The sequence below is a fragment of the Lutra lutra genome, chromosome 6, assembly GCF_902655055.1.
Source record: "Lutra lutra chromosome 6, mLutLut1.2, whole genome shotgun sequence".
NCBI classification, from domain to species: Eukaryota; Metazoa; Chordata; class Mammalia; order Carnivora; family Mustelidae; genus Lutra; species Lutra lutra.
In genome coordinates, this window is record NC_062283.1 from 63371722 (window position 1) to 63398975 (window position 27254).

General features: G+C 48.0%; 1 protein-coding gene across 20 annotated transcripts in view; it reads left to right on the forward strand.

The window, feature by feature from the left end:
* The window catches only part of TRERF1 (transcriptional regulating factor 1), a 196929-nt gene that overhangs the window by 127971 nt on the left and 41704 nt on the right, over nt 1–27254 (forward strand). For 16 of the 20 annotated variants that reach the window (XM_047733631.1, XM_047733638.1, XM_047733633.1 and 13 more), the window contains one exon: nt 4088–4202. The exons of the other annotated variants lie outside the window; for them this stretch is intronic. The gene's annotated coding sequence lies outside the window, so the exon portion shown is untranslated. The remainder of the gene's footprint in view (nt 1–4087; nt 4203–27254) is intronic. 20 annotated transcript variants of the gene reach the window in all.

The following is a 27254-nucleotide window of genomic DNA, read 5'->3' on the forward strand; positions in this document are numbered from 1 at the left end:
GCCGGGAGCTCGATGCGGGGCTCGATCCCAGGACCCTGAGATCATGCCGTGAGCCAGCTGAGCCACCCAGGTGTCCCTGAGCTCTTCTTTTCATTACAACCACTTTGTGGCTGAATAGAACCCTCCCTCTTTGGTTTGAGCCTCTCAGTACCCATTTTAAGTGTTTCTGTAAATTAATTTTTTCCCTCCCTGCCAGATCTTTAAATTTTTGTCCCCCACCCTTAACTCTGAAAAGAGTGTGGTATGTAAGGGGTATTTGTCCCCACGAGTGTGCAGAAGGGAAACTGAGGCCCAAACAGCCATGTGGGGCATTGGGAAGAGTCTGGCCATGCCTGGTGGCTTGCTGGCTGCAGATCTTTGAAACGGCACACAGCTTCCCAGGGCTGTGTCCTCCTTGGTCGCCTGCGAAAGAGATAATAAGATTTCTGTCCTCGTGGGGCAGTGTGGTGCTGGAGTAAAGAGGAAGGGCTTCCGGGCTTCCGGGCTTCAGGGTCTGGCTCCAGCGCTCAATTCTGTGGTCTTGGGCAAGTCGGCAGGCCTCAGTTTCCTCCTTGTTAGATTGTGATACCCACAGTGACTCAGCAGGATTATTGTCAATATCAGAGGCGATTGCTGGGAAGTCCCAGCACCATGCCTAGTCTGTGGTAGGATGCGGTAGCTGGCCCATTTCCTCTACCTTCGGGGACTCCGCTATTTGTCCTGAGGAACCCACCCACCATGGGTGGGACCCCAGAGTTCCTGAGTGGGGCTCCTCGTCAGTCCCCGGAGGGACATCTGGATTTCTCAGATGCACTTGAGCCTGGGGCAGATGAGGTGTGACTCAGTGCGGAGAGTGGGACTTCCGGCTGCGGACTCTGAGCAAGGTGGCCGGGGACCATTGAGGGTACACACCAAGAAACCATGAGTCACCAGGATACCTGGCCACTGAGGGGTAACCCCTGAGTCCTTACAAAGCTCCCCTACGGCCCCAGTAGTGCCTGGGAGATCATTTCATGAATTCCTTTTGATTTTCACAGGGAGGGAGGGCTGTGGCTGTCCCTGTCCCCTGCTCACTGGGGTGCAGTGATGGTCATGCTGCCCCTTATTCGGGGGCTTTTGGGAGCCAGGCAGTGGGCTTCTTGCTGACCTCCTTGAGACCCATGCAAGGAGGTACAGCTAACCCCATTTTAACAGAAGAACAGGGGCCAAATGGCCAGTGAGGGATGGAGTCATATTTGAACCCAGGCCTGCTAGGCCCCAAAGCTCATGTTCCATGCCTGAAATCGTATGACTCTTCTTAAAGGAGCGCCCCCTCCCCCGCAGGATGCTTCTCCAGCAATAATCTTAATAATGGCATGCTCATTCTCATTCCAAAACCCGCAGACTCACTCTCTTATCAATGCTGATCAGCTAATCTTTTACTACCGGCCAAATTGAATTTAACCAAGTCACCACTGCTGTAAAGAAAATAGGTAAGAAAACTTGGCCAAAAACTTGGTCTAAAATTGGAGGGAGAGTGAGGTAGCCCCTATTTTGGATTCCTTGTGCCAGCTTAGGGTGAGAGAAAATTGTGCCATATGTGTGTATGTATGCACCTTCTGCTCCTGGCTTGCCATAAGTAACTTCCTGGGCACTTTTGAAAAACCTGCACAACTTTCGTGCTTTCCTTGAATACCACAGTGACTGAAGTGTGGTGTGAGGCCAAGAACCGATCTGGTCCTTATTACAAGCCTCCTTTCGTAACTAGAATGTGCCTTGCTCCTTCTCATCACAGGACTTTTGCACAGGCCATTCATTGTGCCGGCAACACCTTTTCTCTCTCGTTCCTCTCCTGTCCTCTCTGTTTTGCTTCACTAATGTACTCTTAGGGCTCTGATTAAAGACCGGTTCATTCTGAAAACGCCACTGACCCTTTTCCGTGGTGAGTCTACCCCCATCACGCGTTCTTAAAGCAGTAGCCATACTTCTTTAGAGCACATCACTGTCACAGTTACTTCTCATTGTTTCTCCCTCTAGACTATAAGCTCCGTGAAGGCAGGGACCACTGTGGTCTCACCTGTTCTCTGCCTAGTGCCTACCATCGCTCAGTCATCACTGCATGAATGAATGGATGGTTGGAGAGACGGATCGAGCTAGTTACTGACTTCCTCTCCCTTAACTCCCAGCCAGTGTGTGCGGTTTTTGTTTTTGTTTTTTTAGCAGGGTAGGGAGGTTGTAAATACCTGCTTCCATGTCTGTCTTGGGCCACCTTGAAGGAGCACCCGTGTTGAGGACCCTGGAGGCCAGCCTAGCACCTGACTTACAGTAGAGGACCAGTCACGTTTGGCTCTCTGGTTGCCTCGCATAGCTCTCGCCCCTGAGACAGTCAGCTGCAAGGACTCAGGCTGTGGCTGGGACCTTGCTGAGAGATGGCACAGGCCTTTAGTCATGGAAACCGAGGAAGTGCGTCCCTGCTTCCCACCCCACATCGCAGTTTAGCTTCTTGCTAATGTCTTCTACGCGGCTTGCCAGTTACTATATTGACTTATTTGTACATAAACAGCTATTGCCATAACCTTCTCTTCCCCACCATTCAGAGATAATGATATGCAATCTTTATAACCTCACAGACATCGGTTCAGAAGCATTCTATTGCTATAAGCCTCTATCTGATGTGCTTCTCGCTAGAATTTCATGAGCTTCAAACTCCCAAATTGCTGATGATTTAGCATTTGAAGCATGGAGTGAGACTATATGAGTGTTTGAGTTAAAAAAAAAAAAAGACTTAAAAAGGGGGAAGTTTTTCTTCTGTGGAGTTATCTTCTAAAGTTTAAAATAGGAACTACTTAAAAGCTCAGAATTTAGAGGAATGAACACTTTCTCTTAAACATTCAAATGGGTGAAAGTGACTTGTAATCTCTCCCTCAAGTATTAAGGCAATAGGCATTTAAAAGGTGTTTTTTTTTTTTTTTTTAATTTTTTTTTTGGGGGGGGAGCTGGCTGTCACAGACAAAGGAGTTCTCAAATTAAAAAAAAAAAACACATTTTTATGGCATTAAATGATAGGAATGAACACCAGCAGCCCTCCTGACATCGCGGAACTGATTTTTCTGCAATGTCCCAGTCCGTTTTAACAGATAACACTTTGTCCTTCCTGGTCGCAGTGGTAGCTTTGGCTGGGGTTGCCAGAGTTAGGGCTGGGAAATTCTGAGCAGGTTTCATGAGCCCCATGCTCTGTAACCTGAGCCCAGCAAGTCCACTGGCTCTACCCAGACGCTTTCCCCAAAGCCCCTGCCGTGGCCCTCCCTCCAGGAGAGAGACTCTGATCTGTAGTCCAGGGAGTGAATTTGGCATCAACCACACTGCTAGCCACCCTCTCGAGAGATCAGCCAGACATCCTGGGAAAGCCTAACTCTCTGTGAACTTCTATGGATGCAACCCAACTGCGGTTTGCGTAATGGCACTGGCCGCAAATTGCTTACCCGTCCACAAGACGAGTATAGAAATGGTGAGGAAGTGCTTAGAAACTTCCATCCCGACTGGACAGAGTGATCTGTTGAGTCAGATCATCGAAGAGGTGGTGCTTTGTATGAGCATTTTTTCATTTCGTTTGTCCACCAGCTCATTTTCATTATCTTTTATAAAAAGAGTTACCTGCGATGGGTTGGAAATTAAAACACAGAGACAACTCCTTTCCTTCCTGCCAAGTTCTTTGGGAAGGCCTGTGGGTAGCGCTTGTGAGCTGCCTCTGCTCTCCTGTGGGACAGGTAGGCTGCTGAATGAATTTGGGGAAATCACAGCACTTACCAAATTATATTGTAATGAAACATGTGCACGTCTCCCTCCCTCCCTCCCTTCTCTCTCTCTCTCTCTCTGACTGTTTCTTGAGAGCAGGGAGTGCATCTAATCCATCTTTTTAGCCTCATTCCCCAGATCCCTGCATGGCACATTGCAGGGCGTGGGAAATGTTTGTCCCATCCATGCTTGTCTGCTCCCCGAGGACATGAGAGTGGGTGAGGCCAGCCTCAGGAACTCCCTGGGCTTTCAGATAGGATCCCCCTCCAGGCTGGTCATGGAGAGCCAGGAGCAGACAGTGAAGGAGTGACCTTTCCTGTTCTTGCCCCCGCAGAAGCAGGCCTCCTCTTCCCACCTGCCCAGCAGCATGAGAGCAGCATGACTGCCCGGCCGCAGGAGAAGCCCCCAGAGCCAGGCCCCCAACTCAACCATCAGCTGCAGAGGTCAAGGTAAGCTTGCTTGCCTTTCTCCTGGAAGGTTCAGGCATTTTTATTTTAATTAATTCTCTGTGCTTCTGTGATCTCGCACCGTGTTCTGAAAGAACGTTCCTCTACCACCTCCTGAATCTGGGACCTTCGGCATATCTTTTAGGGATTGTATATCCAGGCAATTTGGGGTGAAGGACTCCCTGGAAAGAATGGGATTTGAAGGACAGTTAGTCTGTGATGTGGGACTCCCCAGACAGACTCCTGTCCCACACAGGGTTGTAAGGGGTCTTAAAGGATTAGCCAGGCCAATTCCTAACCAAAGTTGAGCAGTGAATTACTAGAAAATTCTTCCTAATTTGGAAGCAACTCTTTTTCTCTGTGATTCCTGTCTGCCCTTCTCTGCTCTGCCTTATGGAACCACAAAGACTGGGCTTTCAAAATCTCTTCCACGTGACTCTCTCTTCTTCAAATGGGAAGATGGCGGTCATGACTCTGCTTTTCTTGTTGGTATTCATTCTCCCTGGAGACTGGCCCCACTCACTTGTGGGCCCCCTTATCCGTCTCCATGTTGGAAAGGACTCCCATGCTCACTCAGCCTCTGCCAGCCTCCGCAGAGAACCTCTACTGACCATTCTTTGGTCAGGACATCTTAAGAGCCTCCTTTGTGATAGTCACTGCACTAGACTTGAGGTACATCAAGACAAAACAAGTTTGGATCCTCAGAGAGAGTTAGAAAGAAACATAACTCCTTCGGCGTGTTCCCTTTTCATATTTTATCTCCTTTCAACTTTTTTTCTCAAATGTTCCATGAGCACTCGAAAAAAAGCTGTATTCTCTTATTGTTGGATATAGTTTTCTGTATAGGCTGGTCAAAATGAATTCATTCATTGTATGGTGAAAATCATCTATAGTATATCCTTTTCTGTTTTTGTCTGATTAACCTATCAATTATTGAGAGAAATGTGTTAAAAATCTCCCACTGGGTTTGTCAGTTTTATATATTTTAAGGCAATGCTATTGGGTATCTCGATGTTTAGAATCAGTGTATATTACTGGTGAGTTGAGATAGATTTCTACCACTTTTATAGACTTGCAGCTTTTTCTGATGTTTCTTCTAGACTGAGCTATTTTCCCCCCCTCGTTCCATTTTCCATCTTCTTATTTAGAAGTTCTACACTCTCTGTCTGTTCTTGCAATGGTTACTCGGGCTGTTGTAGCTGGGATACTCACCAAAGTCCAAAATTCATCAGGGTCTTTACCTTCATGAAACATCACTGTTTCATACAGTAAGTGTTCATACAGATGTACCCATATACTTACCATTATCTTTTCTTATTCTTTTATGAATCTCGGATAGTTTTCCTCTGCTTGTTTAGCATTAGCTTTTAGTGAGAGTCTGGTGGTGTTAAACTCCCAAGTGTTTTTCCTGGTCTGGTTTGGTTTGGTTTTCGGCTTTTGTTGGCTTGAAAATGTGTTTATTTTTTTCTCCGTCTTGAACGGTGGCTTTAATGAATATATTCTCTTAAGTCACTAAAGCCATTATGTCACTGCTTCTGGCTTTGAAATTGCTGTTGAGAAGTTGGCTGTCAGTCCAGCTGCTGTTCTCTGTAAGTGACCTGGTATTTCTCTCTGGCTCTGTTAAAAACATTGTTTTCAGGGCACCGGGTGGTTCAGTCAGTGAAGCATCTGCCTTCACCTCAGTTCATGATCCCAGGATCCTGGGATCAAATCCCACATTGGGCTCCCTGCTCAACGGGGAGTCTGCTTCTCCCTCTCCCACTCCCCCTGCTTGTTCTCTCTCTATCTCTCTTAAAGAAATAAATAAAACCTTTAACAACAGCAACAATAACACATTGTTTTCTTTGGTGTTCTGCAGCTTCCATTACCACGTAACTAGGTATAAGTTTTTCTGTCTTCATTCTTCTTGGGTTTTGTAGGGATTCCTAGAGCTAAAGATGGGTGTCTCTCAACAGTCCTAGAAATTTCCCACCCTTCATTTCTTTGAATATTGCCTCTTTTTCATTCTCTCTAGTATCTTCTTCTGGAACTCCTGTTAGACTTATGTTAGACCTTCTCATTCTATTCTGTTTAGCTCTCAACCTCTGTTTCATCTTTTTCATCTCTTTGTCTCTCTGGGCTGACCTCTGAATAATTTCCTCAAATCTGCCTTCCATTCAACTCACATATTTGGGGTCTCAAATGCTCTTTAATCCCCCACTGATTACATCCATTTTCCTTTTGGTTGTTTTATTTATTGTTTCTGAAAGTTCTGGCTCATTATTTTTCCGCTTGTTGATTTTTTTCTAGTCTCTTATTTCTTGCTCATATTTGCAAACTTCTTTTTTTATTTTTTTAACCTGTTGAATTAGCTATTTAGAAATTGTAAACTCTCATGTCTGGTAATTCCAGATTCTGAAATCCCTAGAGGTCCAGTTCTGCTGTCTCTTGTGTCTGCTGGCTAGTAATCATGGTGTCTTGTTTCCTGCAAGCTGCTTATTTTCCTTAAAACTTTGAGAATTATTTGAAGTATTCATTGACATCGACTTTTCCAGAGAGAATTTGTATTCATTTCTGCTAATTGTTTGGGGTCACTAGCAACCAAAAATCACTTCAAATTAATTTTCTACTTAAGCTTTCTCTGGCTATGTAAGAAGTATTAATTCAAACTCTAAACCTGTGTGAGCTCTAGCTTTTGGTTACATATTTTCAGGAGAGGGATGCCAGGACTCAGTCAGTTAAGTGTCTGACTCTTGATTTTGACTCAGGTCATGATCTCGGGGTCACATGAGATAAAGCCCCATGCTCAGCACAGAGTCTGCTTGAGATTCTCTCCCTCTCCCTCTGCCCCCTCCCCTCATGCACTCTCTCTCTCTCTCTCTCTCTCTCTCTCAAAGCAAAGGGGTGCCTGGGTGGCTCAGTCAGTTAAGCCACTGACTCTTGATTTCTGCTCAGATCATGATCTCAGAGTTGTGAGATGGAGCCCTACGTCAGCTCCACACTGGGGGTAGAGCCTGCTTAGGATTCTCTCTCTTCCTCTCCCTCTGCCCCTCCCCCTCTCTCTCTGAAAAAGGAAAAAAAAGAAAAAACACACACACACAAATTTTCAGGAGAGTTTTGTCTCCCTTTCCACTAGCCCAAAGTCAGATTTCTTTGCAGTCTCCTTCTGTGATGTGCACTTATTTCTCATTCATTGAGTGTGGAGCCCCAACTTTATGGAGGAATGAGGTTTTTTTCTCCTATGTCCTGAACACTGTGCAGCTCTCACGACAAACATAGAATCTCTAGGGTTTGACAGGAACCCTCAGGGCAAAAGTCAGATTTGCTGCTAGCTCACCTCCCAGGGTTCCTGCTTTGGCTTTGTGTTTGGTCTTTTGAAGAATCCTTGCATTGATTTGAGCTCAGTGATGTGTATACAATATGTATATTCTAAATTTTGTCCAGCATGTTAGTTGTTTCAATTGGGAAAGTCAAGTAGGGTTATCTGGTCTGCCATATTGCCTGAAAGTATCTTCTTTCTTCTTCACCATAGCTCCGTACAGTAGAAATTTCTAGTCCTTATCACAGAAGAGTGACCCAGAGCTCAGAGAAGGCACATAACTGGCTGCAGCCCTAGGGCTAGCAGGTGACACACTATAAAGAGTGTGTCTCCACCTGTCCCCCTTTTCCCACTTTCCCTCTCCCCAAAGTAACTGTTGACCGTTTGGGGTGGATGAACTTTATGCTTACAAAGGATATGAGTCCCTAGCAGAATGCTTTAAATAGCTGGACAGCTTTGTAAAATTTGTTTATGAATCTATTGTTTATCTTCCCTTGAGAGAGGAAATGGCTTCTGCATATTTTGTGGCCTGTTTCTCTAGCGGGCACCAGCAACTTTCCTGCTCCATTCCACTGCTCAAAGGCCTGCTGGACCCAGTGCCAGACTCCATATGCACCTCCTCCAGATCCCAACTTCCTCGCCTCCGCATGCTACTCTCTATTCCTCACTTTCCTCCCTTTCCTTTCCCCCACCCCTGTCCTTTCTGCTCTTGGTTTTTCTGCCTCCTAGAGTGTGCTGTTCATTGGAGGGGAGGCCACAAGCACCGTGGTTAGGTTTTTTTGAGCTTTGGGGGCAGGGAGAGGAGCTGAGTTTGAACCTCGCTCTGCTACGTACTAGCTCAGTGTCTCTGAACTTCAGTTTCTTTATCTGTACCATGGGGACAATAGGCAGAACTATTTAAGGACTAAATAAGACAATGCTCAGTGGGTTGAGCATCCAACTCTTGATTTCAGCTCAGGTCATCATCTCAGGGTGGTGAGATTAACCCCCACATCAGGCTCCACACTTGGTGCGGAGTCTGTTTGAGATTCTCTCTCTCCCTCTGCCCCTCCCCCATGCACGCACATGCCCTGTCTCTCTCTCTCTCAAATAATAAATAAATTTTTTAGAAAGACAATGTACATAGAGCTTGTGACAGGAGTTTGGAGCCTTACAGCACTCAGTCTATAATAGCCAGTATTGTTATGACTAAGACACACCCTTCAAGCCCCAAGCTTTTGTTCAGTGATGCTGTTAAGTTGACAAGAGCTGGTTTGTGAACCACAATGAAAATGGAGGCAGAAATCTAGGGGCAGTGTGGGATTCCCAGCTTCACTATTATGTACTTCAAACTGGGGGTGTTTTTAAAGGCAGTTTGAGGGAAAACAGAGCTCACCCGTCTGGCCAGTATTTGCAGAGGATATAAACTGTGGGCTCTAGAAATGGGGTACTCCAGAATCTCAGCCCTCCCTCTAAGCCATGCCCTCTGATGACACTACTCACTGGGGACTTTTCCCTTGTGGAGCGCCCCCCCCCCCAAGGTCAAGGATGGCACAACCACCCTGTCAGATACATGTCCAGTGGGGGTGAGAGAGGTAGTCCTCACTGTCCATTTTACTTTCGTTCTTATAGCTGATGTTCACTTTATTTCACACACTCCCTTCTATTATGTGGCTTTATATCATGCTCAGATTTGTATCACTCCCTGATTTGATATCTATGAAGCAACAACTTCTTGTAGTGCCTGTTATTCATAGTGACTCTAGGTTTTATACATTAGGGAAGACGCATTAAAAAATGCGTAGAGGTGGTGTGACCGTAAACTGCTCTAAAAAAAAATAAGGTCTACTAATCTTCAAAAACTTTATGACCAAAAACAGACACAAAGAATAAAACATCTTCATGAGATTAAGTGTTAGGTGTACAGAATGGGTCATCATGAGGGACAGCACTGTGCCCTACTCTGTGGTCAGAGAAGGCTGGAGCAGTTGGGTTGGAGCTGGCCTTATGGTGTGACATGAGGCATAGAGATATGAGACAAATGGCCCCTGTGACTCCTCTTGGAGAACCACATCCACTAGCATATCAAACGCCCTGAGAAGTCCTACAGTTAATGTTTGACTGTGTTTCACCAGGTTTCCCAAATGTGATTGGCCACTCATGGCCGGTGAACATGGCGGTCTTGAGAGCATGGAGGTCTTGAGCTAATTAACATTTGGCTTCTGTCTCTCTAACCAGTGCTTCAGTTGACTCCAGGCCATCAGCTCACTATCCTAAAACAGTAACTGGCAACTTTGTTTAAAAATTCAGTCTGTAGGGGCGCCTGGGTGGCTCAGTGGGTTAAGCCGCTGCCTTCGGCTCAGGTCATGATCTCAGGGTCCTGGGATCAAGCCCCGCATCCAGCTCTCTGCTCAGCGGGGAGCCTGCTTCCTCCTCTCTCTCTGCCTGCCTCTCTGCCTGCTTGTGATCTCTCTGTCAAATAAATAAATAAAATCTTTAAAAAAAAAAAAATTCAGTCTGTAGGGGTGCCTGGGTGGCTCAGTGGGTTAAAGCCTCTGCCGTCGGCTCAAGTCATGATCTCAGGGTCCTGGGGATCGAGTCCCGTATCGGGCTCTCTGCTCAGCAGGGAGCCTGCTTCCCTTCCTCTCTGCCTGTCTCTCTGCTACTTGTGATCTCTGTCTGTCAAATAAATAAATAAAATCTTAAAAAAAAAAATTCAGTCTGTAAGGGAGACCTATGTGGCTTAGTCAGTTGAGCTTCCAGCTCTTGATTTCGGTTTCAGGTTATGATCTCAGGATCATGGGATCAAGCCCTGAGTTGGGTTCTGCACTTAGTGTGGAGTCTGCTGGTCCCTCTCCCTCTCCTCCTCCTCCTCTCTCTCTGACAAATAAATAAATAAAATCTTTAAAATAAATAAATAAATAAAAATTCAGTCTGTGAGTATCAGAATTATTTGGAGCCAACCACTTGTCTTCCTCTTCTAAGTTGTTCCTCAAAGGATGAAGATTCTAGAAGCCTGAACATTGATGTTGCTGTGGTTAGAGAGGGGCTTCTTTGTTCTCCACAACTCCCAAGATGATGTCCTGGATATTCTCCACCCAGCTGAGGGTTCAGCCCCAACCCCACCCCTGCCTGCAAACCTAGAAGTCTATTAGCAGCTCTCTCCCAATGATGACTCATGCTTCCTGTCCGTCCCTCCTCCATTCTAGTTACTCAGAGCTGTGAGCCAAGATTGATTACTTATACCATCCAACTGGCTTTGCCCAGGGGGAGCTCAGCTGGTAGATTAAATAGTCTTCATTGGGTGACAACCCAACCTGTGTTCTCCTAGTTAGCCCTGCACAGTGAAACAAGGGGTTTATTCTAGGTACAGTTATGGAGGCCATTTTCCAGAACCAGGAAGTCCAACACCTTATGTCTGGGGCTATCTTAGGAGTTTGGGGAGCCAGGATTGTTATGGACACAGGGACAAGGGGAGACCCAGGGAAAGCCACAGAAAGCCAATGGACACATGTTCTCAGCTGCGTCTTGAAGTGCTGCTCTAAGAGATTCACCATCACTTCCTTCTCACTGTTGTGTGATCTCCCCTCTAAAAATATTTTAAAAATCTTTATTATAGGTATGCCTGGGTGGCTTAGTCAGTTAAGCATCGACCTTTGGCTCAGGTCATGATCCCAGAGTCCTGGGATCAAGTCCCACGTAGGGCTCCTTGCTCAGCAGGAACCCTGCTTCTCCCTCTGCCTACTGCTACTCCTGCTTGTGCTCTCTCTCTCTCTCTCTCTGATAAATAGGTAAAATCTTTTTTAAAATCTTTACTATACTAGTCCTTTCCATTATGCTATTATTATTTTTTTTTTAATTAGAACACAGTAGCTGGAGCATACGTCTGCTCAGATACCCTCCCCCATTCTCTTTCTTCCCTTTTCAAGAAGGTGGCAGAACTGAGACTAGAATCAGGCATCCCTATTCGCAGCGCTCTTGATCCACTGTAGTGGGACCCTCAGGGCTCAGGTGTGAGCGGTAGAAGACCCCAATGCCTCAGTATCCTGGCTCAGAATTGTTGGGTGTCCCTGGGACCAAGCAGGGGTTGGGGGTGCTCACCCAGCTGAGCCTTTGAAGGTCCGAGCCAGAGGGACATCCTGGCAGCCCATTGGGCCCAGCCTCCACGTTCTGCGGAAGCTGAGTCTGAGGTGCAGGGAGGGGAAGTCATTTACCCAACAAGGTCACAGGGCCAGTCTCCTTTTCTGTTTGGTCCGGGTTATCTTTATATTGGGTTTGCATTTCCTGAATACACCAGCAACGGGTGGGGGGTAGGGAGGAGGAGGGCAGGGGAAGTGGGCTTAAAAGAACCCCATCTGAGAATGTTTAAATTTCCTGTGAGTGTCCCACAAAAAGGGAGATAATCTATGTGCACATAATCAAAAGGAGAGGGAAGACTTGGTTTGGGTCCAGAAGACCAACAAGAGTTGTGGGGGTGGGGGGGTGGAAAGAAGGAGGACAAAATAGGAGCCATTCAGAGAAGACTGGGACATTTTTATCGATGGAATAGAAATAAATAGGAATTTGTTTTTTGCACTTTAGCAATGCCTTCTTGTTAGTATTTTTGGAGAACGTTCAAGTCACGTGGTGGCCCTAGTCCCATTTTAGTGGCAGTGGTTTCATGGTCTCTGGGGGGCTCTTTGGCCTGGGACCAGAGGCCTCTGCCCTCGAGTCCCTCGAGTTTGCTGCTACTGGCCTGGGGGATCCTTTGGAAATCTCTTCCTCCCTCGGAGCTTTCATAGCTTAGCTCAGAATGGGAATGCAGCATCCTGACGGTCTGCCTCACAGAAAAATAATGGGTTGCGAGTGCCCTCAACATGGTAAGGCTTAGGTTGGCCTCCTTTGGCCTTCTCTCACACCTGCCTTGGCCTGAGCCCTGAGAGAGTTCAGTGCTTCCACCAGGCAAACTCTCATTTTCCCATCGGATCCAGTGGTAGAGGGGGGCTCCCAGAGCCACCCCAGGCCCTCTTCCCTGGGACAGCCCCATCGCACGGTGTGTCCCGGCTTCCTTCGAGGGACCATTGTTGAGACAGGCCGAGAGGCTGTGACTAGAAGTCAGGAAACTGCAGATCGGGACAGACTTACTGCCAGTTTCCAGGAATCTGAGCACTGGGGGCCCTCTTGAAACAGGAAAGGGAGTAGACGATCTCTTTATCTGGTATCATGGAGGGAATGAAATGACTCTTTCTGGGTAAATGCCGGGCGTTCGTTCTTCTTGAATGATAACCACGGATAAGGTTAAGCTTTAGATGACCACTAAATAATTACTTCTCTTTTCCTCGGGGCGAGGGTGGGGGGAGTGGGTCTTGAACTGCTTGAAGGCAAGACCCCAGAGAGTAGAGCCCCTCCTTCATTACCAGTAACCGTGTGGGAGAACTTGGCCTGACCTGCAGCCCCACTCCAAGCTCCTCTCAGTCACCTCCTGAAGCACACTGAGCCTTGGAGAGCTGAAGGCCTCTCCTGCAGGGGCTGAGCTGCCAGGGAAAGCTTCCCTCAACGACGAACCAGTCCCATGAGCATTTACGTTCTTCTGGTTATTTCTCTGCCTCGTGAAGAATATGCTTAATGTGCGTGAGGCTTTCCATAGTGTCTCTGGATCTTTGTGAGGGCTAAGAGGGAAGGCACCCTGGGTGATGGGGTCAGTGTGGTTACTGGTCCCTGCTGCTGCTGACGTTTCCCGGTGGATGGTTTTTACAGTTTGTCTCTCTTCCTTACGGTGTCCACTTCTGCAGCGCCTGCCCCCCGAGCACCAGTCTGCTAACTGAAACAGGGAGGGCTCAAGGTTGCCCAGGAAATGAATAACCAAACCGTCAATCCCGACTGAGTCACTGAGGCCTGATCTAAACTATACCCAAGTCAAAACAAAACAACAGGAACCCCACCCCGGGCGGTGAGGCTCTGGGAGTCTCACTGGGTGCCACGCATGTCCCATACTTCTCTTGTTTAATCCTCACGAAAAGAAAATGGAACAGTAGGTATTGTCATTCCTCAGTCCAAACTGAGTCTCCAAAAACAGAAGGACAAGATCAGCCTGCTAGGTTCTTTGCCAGTGGAAGTTTAGGATTTGAACTCAGGTCTTCTGACTCCAGAAGAGTGGTCTGAGCATTTCTGTGAGGAACATTCCTGCCACATGCCCCCAAGTGTTTCTCTCCGGGGAGAAGTTCCTGATGTGTGTAAAAGATAGCCCCTTTCAGACTAGAAATAGGAAGTTTTTTTGGTGTAAAGTGCATCAGTTTCTTTTTCATACTTCCAAGTTCATGGCTATATGTGGAGGGTTGAAGGTTGCTCAGGGCCAATGGCCAGATTCCCAGGGCATGTCTGTACTGTGGTGAAATGGGCTTTCCTCAGCCCTTCCAGAGTCAAAGAGAAAGCTGGAAGGCTCCCACTCGGAGGAAGTAGCTTCATGCTAATCAGATCTGTGATGGGGAACCAGGGACCCCAGGAAGCCTCATCCTTGGGCATCAGATCATTGGAGGTCTGTCCTTGATCACTGATTGTGTGACCTTGGGCAGATTATCCCCCCCCCATATTAATCCTCTCATCTTTTAAATAGGGAAAGCACTTCTGCCTTCACAGGCTTGTTACGGGGACAAACAGAAATAGTGTATGTTGTGCTTTGTGCACTGCTCTCCAGAATGTTACTTTTGGCCATGAGGAGGATATACACACCCTCCTATGAACTCTTGCTGTCCCTGTCAGAGACTTCACATTGGGCCAGAGGATTTGTGGCTGTGGACCAGGGGACCAGTCTGCCCTGAGCTCCACAGATGTCCACAAACACACCCCGTGGTCATCAGGGTAGGTCTGCATTGACCTCATCCCTGGGCTGTTAAAGAGATGGAACCAAGAGCTTCTTATTCTTCTGTTTAAAAACGATAACAACAAACAAAATGGGAAAAAGAGAAAAATTAATTTTCTTTAACCTGTGGTTTTTTTTTTTCTTTCTGCCCTCTTTGCTATGAGTGGAATTGCCATTTTGCTTTTTTTTTAATTTAAAAAAGTGATGTTCTGCTTGATGGGACATAATATTTAGACATGTTGAACTGACAGCTGATGGGTGTGTTATTAATACACCATCACCACAAACCATGTTGCAGGGGTTGGTGGGGAAGAGATGTGTGTGTAAATGTGCATGGGCGCTCACATGCCTGGATGATTTATCATGATTGGGGAGGGTCCAGTGACCCTTGTCGAAAGCAGCTCTTGGGAAGGACACGGTATGCCCTTCAGAGAAGGATTCCCTTGTGAATTGAGGGAGTCTTTTCCGTGTTATCCTGTAGAAACAAAAGGCCTCCCCTTCCTCTCTGTCTCTCTCCCTCTCTCATGTCTTTAGTGCCCAGTGGATACCACGTAATATGGTGGCCCTGAAGTCAGAGTTGATGAGGTACTCCTCAGAAGAGGTGCTAGCCTAATGGTGGAGGCAGTAGCCCGGTGGGGCACAGCGTGCTGAGTGGTGTGATGACACGCAGAGTCCTGGGCCCATTCTTACTCGCCCTCCAGGTGTTCTTCCTCATGCCCCTTCCTTCACATATTACCTGTTGTCAGGAAACTCATAGACCTCTCAGCCTGGGATCCCCCAGTCCAGCTTCCTCACAGGCAGCTCCTGTTGTAGGTCTCCAGATGAAACTGAACTCTCACAGTGCCCCATCTTCATAGGCTCAAACCTGACGTCAGGACGTCTTCTTGACACCTGCCCCTCCTGTGTCTTTATACTCACCCCATCATTAAGTTCTGCCTAGTTCACCTCAAAACACCTCTCCATCACCTCCCACATGTGAGTTGCCCGGTCTGGATCACTGTAAAGCTAAGGGCCCCGTGTCCCCACTCACCCTCCTCCAGTCCATGTCTGCACCACTGGTGCACACGCTATGGCCCGTGAGCTGAGAATGGTTTGTACATATGAACACTGGATGATACAGGAACACTAGCTTTGAACCCCACTTAAGTAAGATGTTTTCCCTCCAAAAAATATTTCCACTCTTCTCCTTAGCAGATCTGTGTTACCAAAAAAAGGTATTCAGTTATTATTCTACTTTGAGTTTCCTTGAAAAATTTGTAGAAATGTGTATTTCCCTCATTACATGTGTGTCTATGTTATAGCTTTGGTTTTGTCCTCTGGCTGCAACACCTAGAATGTATTCTAAGTGGTCCTTTACTTTGAAAAACTTTGTGGACCCCTGGTCTACACTGTGGCCTTTTCAAGATGGAAATCTGGCCAGTCACACTTGCTTAGAAGACACAGACACACAGACACACACCACTCAAAACAATTTTTGGTTCCCCATGACTTTTTAGGATAAAGATAACACTCCTTACCCTTAAGAACATTGGGTGGTCTGGCCCTTGCCCCCCTTCCAGTTTTATCACCATGCTCCTTGGTCCTGCAAGGCCTTAGCCACTCTGGTCTTTTTTGTTGTTGTTCTTCATGTCCACCTTTTTCCTACCTGCCCCAGGGCCTTTGCCCATATTGCCTTTGACTCTGTCCGGAACATGACATATCACACCATTTCCAGACTCTTCTCATCCTTCCAATGGCTACATTACTGTGACTTCCTCAGAGGATCTTTCCCAGACCTTTCTGCTGAGGTCATGACCTGGTAATAGAGCCATTCAACATGGTCATAGAATTACATTTGTCTGGGTATGACACTGCCTCCCCAGACCTCAAGCCCCACGAGGGCTGACACTGAGTCATATACCCACCCCCATTATATCTACTGTGCCTGCTATAAAGTAGGCATCCAATATTTTGTTACAGTCCATGTCTGAGAATCAGGGAAAGTTTCACAAAAGATGCCAAGTCTGAGCAGGAACTTGTAGACTGAGAAATTGGAGAATAAGAGAAAGCAATTTCAGGCAGAGGAACCAGCATTCTGGAAACTTGGGGTAGCTCCCTAGGTCTAGTGCTTGGGGTATGTATGGGTGAATGGTTGGGGAAATTGTTGCAAAGACAGATGAGGCCAAATCGTGAGGTTCTCATGTGCCAGGGTGAGCTGTGGGGACACTTCTGTTGGCAGGGGGAGCACTGTCGGCAGGGGGAGCAGAAGGGTGCCATGGGCAGGGCTACTGGGGGGAAAGTGTGCTGGAGGAAGTGAGACTGGCCATGAAGAGACTCTGTTGTAGAGTTGGCAAGGGAATGGGGAGAAGATGGGCAGGGAATGCCATGGAGGAGAGGCCAACAGGAATTGATAACCTATCGGAAGTAAGAGGTGTGTTGCGCACTTGGGGGCCCCAGATTTCTGATTCAGTCCCTTCCAGTACTTAAGACAGTGGAGAGGAAAGAGTTGAGGCAGGGTTGGAGGCTCAAAAGTTCGTTTGGGCCCAGGAAGTGGAGGGAGCCAAGGCCGACAGCCTCTGTCTCCCCTGCGAAGCAGAGTCAGGATCATCTGCTGAGACAAAGACCTTTTGGGTTTGGAACTTTGGCCCCTTTGCCCTGTTGCTGGGTGCAGGGAGTGGGGATGGGAGGCCCAGACTGAGGACTTCAATCCCAAATAGGTTCCCTGGGGATTCGTAGGGCGCTTAAGGAGATTTTATAGACCTGCCTTTCCTCTACCTTTTCCTAAAAATGGGATGGCTAAATGTCTGCTTTGTCAGAAATCCTACCTTGGAGGCTTTTAAGGAAGGTCTCTCCCTTCAGAAGATGTTTGCCGAGGGCCTACTCTGTCCTTCCGCCCAGCTCTGCTCTGAGCACCGCGGGGACCAGCCCTCCGCCCCCGGACAGTCTCTCTGACCCATGGACCTAACTGGCACATAACATGCGTGAAGAATAGACACGAAGACATGCTTCAGTGACATCCTGCCTCTTCGTGGTGTTCAGGTTCACAAGGCACGTTCAGGCACAGGTGAGGCCGTCATCAGCCACCTTCTACCTCAAGACCGGTGGCTGCCCGGGCCCCCTCGGCCCCCAGACCGCCCACACAGCCCCCACCCCCACAGGGGTGGCCCGGCCTTCATGAGCCACCTGCTTAGGCCAAGTTGCGATCGGCAGTGTGATGTCACGTCGATGTGACGTGAGCAGATGACCTCTGACTACACGGGAGACCTAGAAATGCTGTTTCTGTGAAAAGTGAACTGAATGCTTTGGAAAGAATTGATGGAAGCAAGGCGCTCTGAGAAACATCCCTGCCCGGCTGTGTGCGTGACCACTGCTGCGGGGACCAGCCCTGGGAGGAGAGGGCCGGATGTCCCTGTCAGGGGAGTCTGTGCCATGCTGCCTCCACTGGCCACTGGCCCTTACCTTCCAGACACCGCACTAGAAAATGACCTACGATGCATGGTGGGGCGATTTATGCCGAAAAGACAAATGCAAAGCTCTCATTGACGGACAAGACACGAAGACACAAAGCTCTCTGTGCGCAGAGGCCTTGACGCTGCCTCAGAAAGATTCCTAAGATATCTGTGTTTGAAGTTAAAATGAAATTTTAAGGCGTGAATGTAGGGCTTTAAAGTGTACGTGCAGGCTTTTCAATGTTTTAAGATGTCTGTTTATTTTTGAAGAAGTAATAGCTTCCTGTGGTTCAGTAATTGAGAAAAACATAAAAAGCTATAAAATGGAGTCTCCTTCTCACTCTCTTCCCATGCAGCCCAGACACAGCCCCTCCCCACAGACAGCTCTCACTGGTTTCTGGGACCCTTCCAAACTTTCCTTTTGCACAACCATCAACCGGGAATATACGGCAGGTCCTCACTATTCACGGGTTCTGTATTTACAAATTCTTCTGCTCTCTCAGATTTACTTATAACCCCCAAATCAATACTTGGCAACACTTGGGAAGTCATTGGCGGACACGCACAGAGCACTGGACATTGGATTTGCCCAACACACATCCTCAGCTGAGGCTGCCCCACGTGATGCGTTGCCTTCCTGTCGGGCGCTCATGCTACAAACAGGTGTCCTTCTCCTGGTCTGTTTCATGCCACATTTTTCACCTTCTTGTGCTTCCTGTTGATTTTGCCGTTTTAACATGGCCCACAGATGTGGTCTGATGTGCTGGCTAGGGCTCCGAAGTGCCAGGTTGCGTGTGACCTATGGAGAAAACACTTGTTAGATAAGCTTCATTTAAATAAGAGTTAAAGGGCTGTTGGCCGTGAGTTCAGTGTTTACGAATCAGCAGTACATATTAAATATGGTGCTTTTAAGCAGAAACACACGTAAAATGAGATTATGTACTGATCAGTTGATGGAAATGTTGTGACCTCATGGGGATCTGACTTGTATTTTCCTCAGAAGCAGTGGTAGAGTGTTCACGAATTCCATGTTCTTGATGACTTACAGGACATAGGACTACTAATAATGAGAATCGACTATTTACAGATATGTGTATATTCTGTTTAAACTTTGGAGAGCTTTCCATATCAGTCCACAGAGAGGTTCCTTGTTCTTTTTAACAGCTGCATCGTATTCCACCCTGGGGTTATTCTATAATTCTCTTTACTTGGTCCCTTACTGGTCTGCATTTGGGATGTTTTCAATCTTTGACTACTCAAAACAGTACTGCAATGTACACGCTTGTCTGTACATGTCATTTGTTGTCTTCTGTAAGTCAACTTACTAGAAAGGGAATTCTGAACTCCTAGGGGTGTAGCCTAAACAGATTCTCACAGAGGTTTGGCAGGGGACTCATCTGAGAATGCTATCTTGGGGTGTCTATGGGAGATCGATAAGGTAGCGAGGTGGGGGGGGCGGGTTCCCACTGGGGTGGCTGTGGGGGTAGATGAAGGGCATGTGAAGGACTCGGCACCGTGCCTGGCCCGAGCTTGGCATCCCAGGCACATTGGCCACGTTATCTTTATTGTTCTTCCTTCCTGTTCGCTCAGCAGCGTTAGTCCAGCTCGTCAGCATGGCGGCGGGGGTCTTTACCTCTCTTCTCCCAACCACAGCCCGTCTCTCTGCAATCTGTCTCCACACGGAGTCGGAGGATGCCTGGGCACTGCTGGGAACATTCGTAGGCTGGTATCCCACCTAGGCTTTACACCGGGCCACATCAGCTTCCTGGGAAGGGGATTGTCTCCTTCACATCCTAATCCTTCACCAGGCACATGGCGTTGATGTTTGGCAAACTTGGTTGCTGCATTCCGTAAGCATTGAGTGGACCCGCTTTGGGCCCAACACTGGTCATGGCGCAGCGGAGAAGGGAGGGAGAGACATACAAACAGAGGTATTAAGACACAATTCTGTGCCTTCAGAACTTAAAATTGAGCATTGGTTGAAAAATAGAATACCTCATGTGACTCCGTGATGAGTAATATTTCCAACAAGCAGAAGGATTCGTCTCCAGGCCTGTAAATCCTTCCTCTAGGGTATGGTCCTCATTCTCCCCAAGGCCCCCAAGGTCTAGGGCCCCATTTCAGCCCTCTCATTTTAGCCACGGGGCCCCTGGTGGATGCATCCTGAAGCTTCCTGGTCTTAGAGCAGCAAAGGGAAGTTGGTTGGGCAAGACTTTGAGACAGTGAGGGGTGCCTGGTGGCTCAGTCGGTTAAGTGTCTGCCTTCGGCTCAGGTCATGATTCCAGGGTCCTGGGATTGAGTCTCTGCTCAGCGGGGAAACTGCTTTCCCTTTCCTTCTGCGCTCCCCCACCCCCGGCCTGTGCTCTCTCACTTACACGTGCTCTCTGTCTCTGTCTCTCAAATAAATAAATAAAATCTTCAAAAATATGTATGTAAGAATTTGAGACAGTGAGACAGTAGGGACCGATGACCAACAGAATATCAGACTTGGCAAGTCCGGACAGGTTTGGGGGCTTCCCAGGATGTAAAGGATCACGAGGAGGGAGCAAACCCAGAAAAGGGCAAGATACCCTCTTGATTCCCTGAGGCCTGTCAGTAGCCTTTCGGGCAGATGGAACCAAGCTTTGTGTCCCTCCCATCATCCGCATACAGAACTCAACAGTGGGAATCTCAGTTGAGGGGTTTGTTGGGAATAGTTGCTTCCAACTTTATAGTATTTGAACTCTTAGAAGCATCTGTGGATCAAAGCCTGCCGCTGTTCCTCACCTCGGCACACTGTGATTCGGCACGAGGCCCTCCTGACAGAACTGGTCTCCACAACTCCATCAGCTTTGCCTCTTGCAGGACATTCACCTCTGGGTCTGCTCCATGTTTGCTCCCCAGAGAACTTCCCAAGAACCCGGGGACCAGGAGCCCCTCTCATCTGGTGGGGGCCTCTGCACACCGGAGGACAAAGGAGACATCTTGGGCAGCCAAGCCACGGAGTCAAACCTTGGTCAGGGGGCTACAGGGTGACAGGAGGCTCCAGGTGGGCTGTGAGGCACACTGCTTCACGGAGCAAACACCTAGTTGGCACAGAGCCAGGCCTGAGGCCGAGGCTGGTCCCAGAGCTGACCAGCGGCCTCCAGCGGCCCTCAGGGCTGGCAAGGTTCGGGCGTGAGCAGTGATGATGGGCTAGAGTCTAATCTACAGGGGTCTGGAGGAGGGAGCCCCTCAGGAAGTGCCTCTGGGAAGGCTTCCTGCCCCAGACACAGAGGTTCCTCTAGCATGTTTCCTGACTCCCAGAATTTCCTCCAAAGTCTCAGACCTCTGAGCCAGAAAGGGCTACGGGCATGCTTTTCTGCTTGTCTTAGCCCCCTAGTCATACAAGTGAAGAGCCCGGGAGCCATGGCATTGCCGCAGGATGGGGCCGTGTTGCCGCTGCTATTTACAGAATGGCCAGACGTAGCACTGACATCATAACCCGGGGAGCCCCCTGTCTGAAATGCGGGCAGGAGAGCCAAGAGAGACCCTCAGACACCGCCAGCACCAGGAATGCAAGGCACAATTATTTTACACACAAGGGAGCATCACTGACTTTGTCACCCAGTGAACTGGAAGCTGTTTTCCAGGAAGAAGGGTGGTGTTTTCTCCAAGACACTGACCCCCATCTTTGAGACTTTGGGTGTCCGGTGGCATTTGTCTTCTATATTGACATCAGACCTTAAAGGCCATAGACCACAGCCAAGCCAGCTGCTCCATCTAGGAACAGAAGCCCTGACCGGGGGGCCTACTTAGAGTCCTAAGGCAGGATTCTCTACGGGCTGGTCTATCCCAGGAGGCAGAGCAGGTTGCTGCCCTCCTCATCCCTCATCTGCCCCTGCCGAGGAAGCCGGTCTGTACCACTGACCTGCTGGAGGCCCTCTTGGTGGCTGAGCCCAGGGTGCTGGATGTGGGGCTTGAGTCATAGGTAGGAGGAATAGAGCCCTCAGATACTTGACTTGGGTTTTCTTAGATTTATAATTCACTCTGAGGCTAGAGGCAGAGTACAGGCGTCAGATCGACCCACCAGCCAGCACCCCTTCAGTCCCTCTTCATCCCCCACACTTCCTAGGCGTTATCAGAGCAGCTGGAGGGAATCTTCCATTCTCCCAGCCCTGCCCTGCCCTGCCCTGCCCTGGACAGCTTCAGGGATGGGGATCCTTTCTTTGGCTGCTGTTGATTCACAAAGCCCACGTCCTAGATCCTCAGGGACAAGAGTGGTGGATCCTCCCTGTGGCTCCAGGCCAAGCCCCTCTTCCAATTGGACACCCCACAGAGATACCCACCCCATCCCAACAGCAAGGGTCTGCCCACTGTGCCTCCTGGGCCCTGAGTAGGGTCACCTCGCAACACCCCCCCAGGCCCTCCTCTTCTACCTCCTTGTGAAATTCCTTGGAGTCTTTTGGAAGCCCCACCCCAGCCTTGTTACCCAAGACTATGAGGTTAAAGATGCAGGTTTTCAGGTTTTTATTCCTTCTAGCAGAGTCCTGGCACCATAGGTCCTTGGGGCTAGGTGGTATGAAAGAATATAAAAGATGGGCCGGGCTCGGATGGCCTTCCATCAGCTGTAAGCTCCTTGAGGGCAGCAGCTATGACTTGGTCAGGTTTCTTGGCACAGGTACGGTCTTCGTTATGGTTGCTGATGGATTCTGAAATTCTCCTAGAACTCCTTCTTGGGGGAAACATGTTCTTATGGAGTAGCCACTGTTTGGGACCTCCTGTGTGGCTTGTTCGGGTGATCCCCCTGGCCTGCCTTCTCTCTGCGGACCTCTTGGCTGCATTGCCTGTCAACCGCCCTACCACCAGGTTGGGAGGAGCCTTCCTGGAGCCTGTGTGGACCTCATCCCTGGCATTCCTGCCCCAGAATCTGAAGCATCTTTCCCTTGAGATCTAAGGAGCCCTAAATTTGGGGTATACATTTCCTACGCTGTCCCCCATGTCGCCTTCTCCCCAGGATGTAACTGACTTGCTCTATGACAAACATGGATCCCACCAGGTGAATCTGAGCATGTCCCACTTGGGTCTCCTGGAGCAGTTACATCATGGAGTCCTGGGGAGTCAGGAAGGGCTGGGCCACATCCATTCACATCAGTTGCCACTTCCTCCCTAACTTCTCTGTCCTAGGGGAGATAGACACCCCGTAGCAGTCACTAAGCTGTGTGCATTCACCCCTGAACAGTTGTCCACTCTGCACATGGAATACTAATTAGATGTTGCACCATTAATTTCAGCCTCTACAAGTTGATAAAAGATGAGGTAGGGATTTTATGGATTTCATTCAGGCTCCCTCTAGAAAAACTTGACTTTAATTATCTGGATACATACAAATGTGACTGAAGTCCAGACAGGGTAAATTACTTGCCCGGGGTCACACAGTCAATAGAGGCAAAGCCGAGTCTCCTGTTTGCTCCTTCAGTGCCCCTTTAATTGCACCGTATTCCCAGAGTCAAAGCCCATACTCCTAACGTCCCTACCTAGGTCTAGCTATTTGTGGAGGAAGGTGGTTTCCAAAACTATATTCAGAAATATATCAACAAGGCACACTCAGACCATGGCTGTCTCCTCCAGGAAGCCATCCTAGATTCCTGTGATCCCTTATCTCCCTATATCCAGCATCCACAACCTTCAGGCCAGGAGGGGGGAGGGAGAGAAGAAATGGCATGTGGCAGTAACCGGGGGAAGACGGTGTTGATTCCCTGGTCGAGGACTACTGCTAGCCCAAAGGAATGAGCAATGACTGTGTGGGCCAGAAAGTGAAATAGCTCTGCCCACCAGAAAATGAAATATCTCCCATCGCCGTTTACTGATGGTGAATGTCCGTCAGAAGCACAATCCAAACTCCATTTTGCAAGTTCCCGGGCTATGTGTCAGGCTTCTTCTTGGTTCCTGGGCTTAGAATGATAGTTGATGCCACAGGGTGAGTCTGAAAGAGGGGGCAATAAGTGTCTCCTGAAGCCCAAGGGAAGTCTTCGAAATCCTCCCACTGTGGGGAGTCATCAGAGACCCAGGGCAGGGAGCAGCAGGCTATGAAGGAAAAGAGCAGACCAGTCACTCTGTGAGGGGGGAACGGTGCTAATAGCCAGCATTGGCCAAACTCGTCTGCGGTCATTGGGTTGCAGAATCATAAAATACCCACCGACTTTACTTAGAAGACTAATCAGAAAGCATTTAGAACAACAACATTGCTATAAAGGAGACCATGAACCATGGGCCCATGCCTTGGAGAGCTGCCCTTGGCCTCTGCCTCCTTTGGGGAGCTGGGGAGAGAGTTGGAGTGAGAAGAATCCCAGGAGAACCCAAATGAAGCTCCTTTGACAGACTTGAGGGGAAGGCTTGCCCAAAACCCAAGCCAAGTCATTTGGGGGATTGTGTATACAGTCTCTGAATGATGACCCAGTGTCGGAAAAAGGGAAATCTTTTTGGTTTTTCTTCCTCCAACCAGCGGTGGTGGTCTGGCGGGGGCAGGGTGTTACCCCGGCTGAATTGTAAGCAAACAAGTCCCGCTGGGTCCTTGGCCAAAGTCAACTTCCTCCCTCTCTCTCTTTCTGGTTCAAAGGACAGTCCTTTTGGACAGATATCCTCCTTACAGATTGTGCTCTGTCTCCTGGTGCTCCAGGCGGGGAGGGTGGGGGCTCAGAGAGACGGGTAGGGACTTTGATGCATTAGAATGGGGGTCAGCAAACTTTGGCCAGGGCCAAACCCAGCCCACACCTGTGAGCTAAGGAAGCGTTTTTACATGTGTTCATGGTTGAAGAAAAGATCAGAAGAAGAACAGTAATATGTCTTGATATGAGGAAAATATGTAAAATCCACATTTCCGTGTCCATAAATAAAGTTGTATTGGAACACAGCCATATATCATTTTATGGCTGCTTTCACACTGCAGCTGGGAAGTTGTGTCCCAAGATCGTATGGCCCACAAACCTGAGAATATTTGCTAGCTGGTCCCATACAGAAAAGCTCCAGTGCAGAAAAGTCTGTGCAGAGCCTTACTATCTACAGTATCCCAGCTGGGGCTGTAGGGCACTCAGCCCGAAACAGAGAATAAGAGACTACATCCCTGGCTCCGTGTCAGGGCTGAAGTACTCCCCCTCTCATCGGCTTGCCTCAGCGTATCGGTTCAATGAGCATTGATTGAGCTTCTGGGGACATAAGATGAGTAGGATGCTGTCCCTGCCTTGGAATGACAGGACAGCCAGTGGACAGATGGGCATGGGAGCAGGTCGTGTGGCTCTCGTGCATTGTGAGTAACGGAAAGGGCACCTCGGGTTCTAAGTAAGCCTTCATTTGTTGATTCTACTCTGGAATCCCTGAGTCTTGCTCTAAGGAAGGAATTGATCCAAGGAATGTGAAAGTAGTAGTTCTGTTAATTAGTTCACGAGTGAAAAAGCTCCTGGTGCCAATTACCCAATAGGAAATGTTTTGCATAATGAGGAAAGCAGTTACCTTATTAGAAAAATCATTAAGACTTGAATCCTGCGATGGTATTATGACAATTCTAGAAGATTGACTTATTCACCAAGAAGAACAGTTTCTAGGTTGTAAATGTATATTTAAGATACCTTTTGACAAGATGCTGAACTGTGGCATGCTATCATCTGTGCAAAAGGCAAATGTTTCTAGAATACACAAGAATCTGAGTGATCATCCCAAGAGGGTTGGGCTGCTGGGTATCTGGGAATAGAGGCAAAAGGAAGACTTATCTTGCATACCTTTTAAAAAAAAAATTTGCTCTAACTTTTCACTTTCTTTCTTTTTTTTTTAAGATTTTATTTATTTATTTGACAGAGAGAAAGAGATTACAAGTAGGCAGAGAGGCAGGCAGAGAGAGAGGGGGAAGCAGGCTCCCTGCTGAGCAGAGAGCCTGATGCGGGGCTTGATCCCAGGACCCTGGGATCATGACCTGAGCCGAAGGCAGAGGCTTAACCCACTGAGCCACCCAGGCGCCCCCACTTTCATTCTTTAAAAAAAAAAAGATTTTATTTATTTATTTGACAGAAAGAGACACAGTGGGACAGGGAACACAAGCAGGGGGAGTGGGAGAGAGAGAAGCAGGCTCCCTGCTGAGCAGAGAGCCCAACACGGGGCTCAATCCTAGGACTCTGGGATCATGACCTGAGCGGAAGGCAGACACTTAACAACTGAACCACCCAGGTGGCCCCTCACTTTCTTTTTAAGGACTTATTTATTTGGGGATAATTTTCACTCTTTTGTATACTATTATGCCTTTTGAATTTTAAACCACATAAATATAGTTCCTATTTAAAATATATATGTATGTATATAAATGTATGCACAGAATATAAAGAATTTAAGTTCTTGGGGAAAATAAATAAATAAAAATTTAAAAATCTATAAATTTAACATAAAATAGGGGCACTTGGGTGGCTCAGTCAGTTAAGTGTCCACTTTCACCTCAGGTCATGATCCCAGGGCCCTGGGATCAAGCCCTGCATCCAGCTCCTAATGCCACAGGGGCCTTTTTCTCCCTCTCCCTCTGCCTGCTGCTCCCTCTGCTCATGCTCTCTCTCTGTCAAATAAATGAATAAAATCTTTTAAAAAATTAATTAACATAAAATAAAAGCACCTGGTTTTCCCACTACTTCGTTATGTCTTCCTAGGGAAGTCATTTCCCCCTCTCTTCCATTCAACGTATGATTCTTAAATGCCTGCCCCTGTGAACTGGGCACTATTTTCTGGGCCTCAGTGTCTAAATCTGTCATGTGGGGAGATTAGATGAGCTTTACTGCAGTCTTCAACTGGAGAGGGCATCAGACCCAACAGAGAGCTCGTTAAAACACAGACTGCTGTCCCCCAACCAAGTTGCTGATTCAGTGGGTTTGGGTGTGGGCCAAGAGTTAACATTTATAGCAAGTTCCCATGTGATGCTTATGCTGCTGACCCAGGAATCACTTCTGACTTTGTAGGGTTCCGTACTTGTAAATAAACTACATTTCCAGTTCTGAAAATATTAGAGAATAAAGAATAGATTTCTGTAGCTGAGAACACAAAGCGGACACTTCAACAGAAGTAAAAGTATCTAGCTTCCATTCCACCCACAGGGGCACGGTGGAGGAACATGAAATCAGGTCATGGTCAGAATCTGGTGAGTTCCGATAAGTAATTCTTCCTGTGGGAGGTAACGAGGTGCAAAGCCTTTTGAGGAAAGTTAGATGGTGAGGTTTAAGCTAGGCAGGGCAGTGTTTCCACCAGGCCTAATGCCCACAGGATAACAATGCTAGAGGTCATTTTAAAGCCCCCACAGTTTATCCCTGCCTTACAAGTTCAGTCTGATCATCAATGAGTTCCTGACTTGGACACCTGCCCCTGACTCCATGCTTTTATACACACTATTTCCTCAGCCAGAATACCCTTCCTGGTCCTCTCATCTCTATATAAACCCTATTGGTCCATCAACACCCAGGTAAATCTGACTGTTCTCCATAAGAACTTAACATTCATTCCCCCTACACTGAGCATCTTCTTTTGCT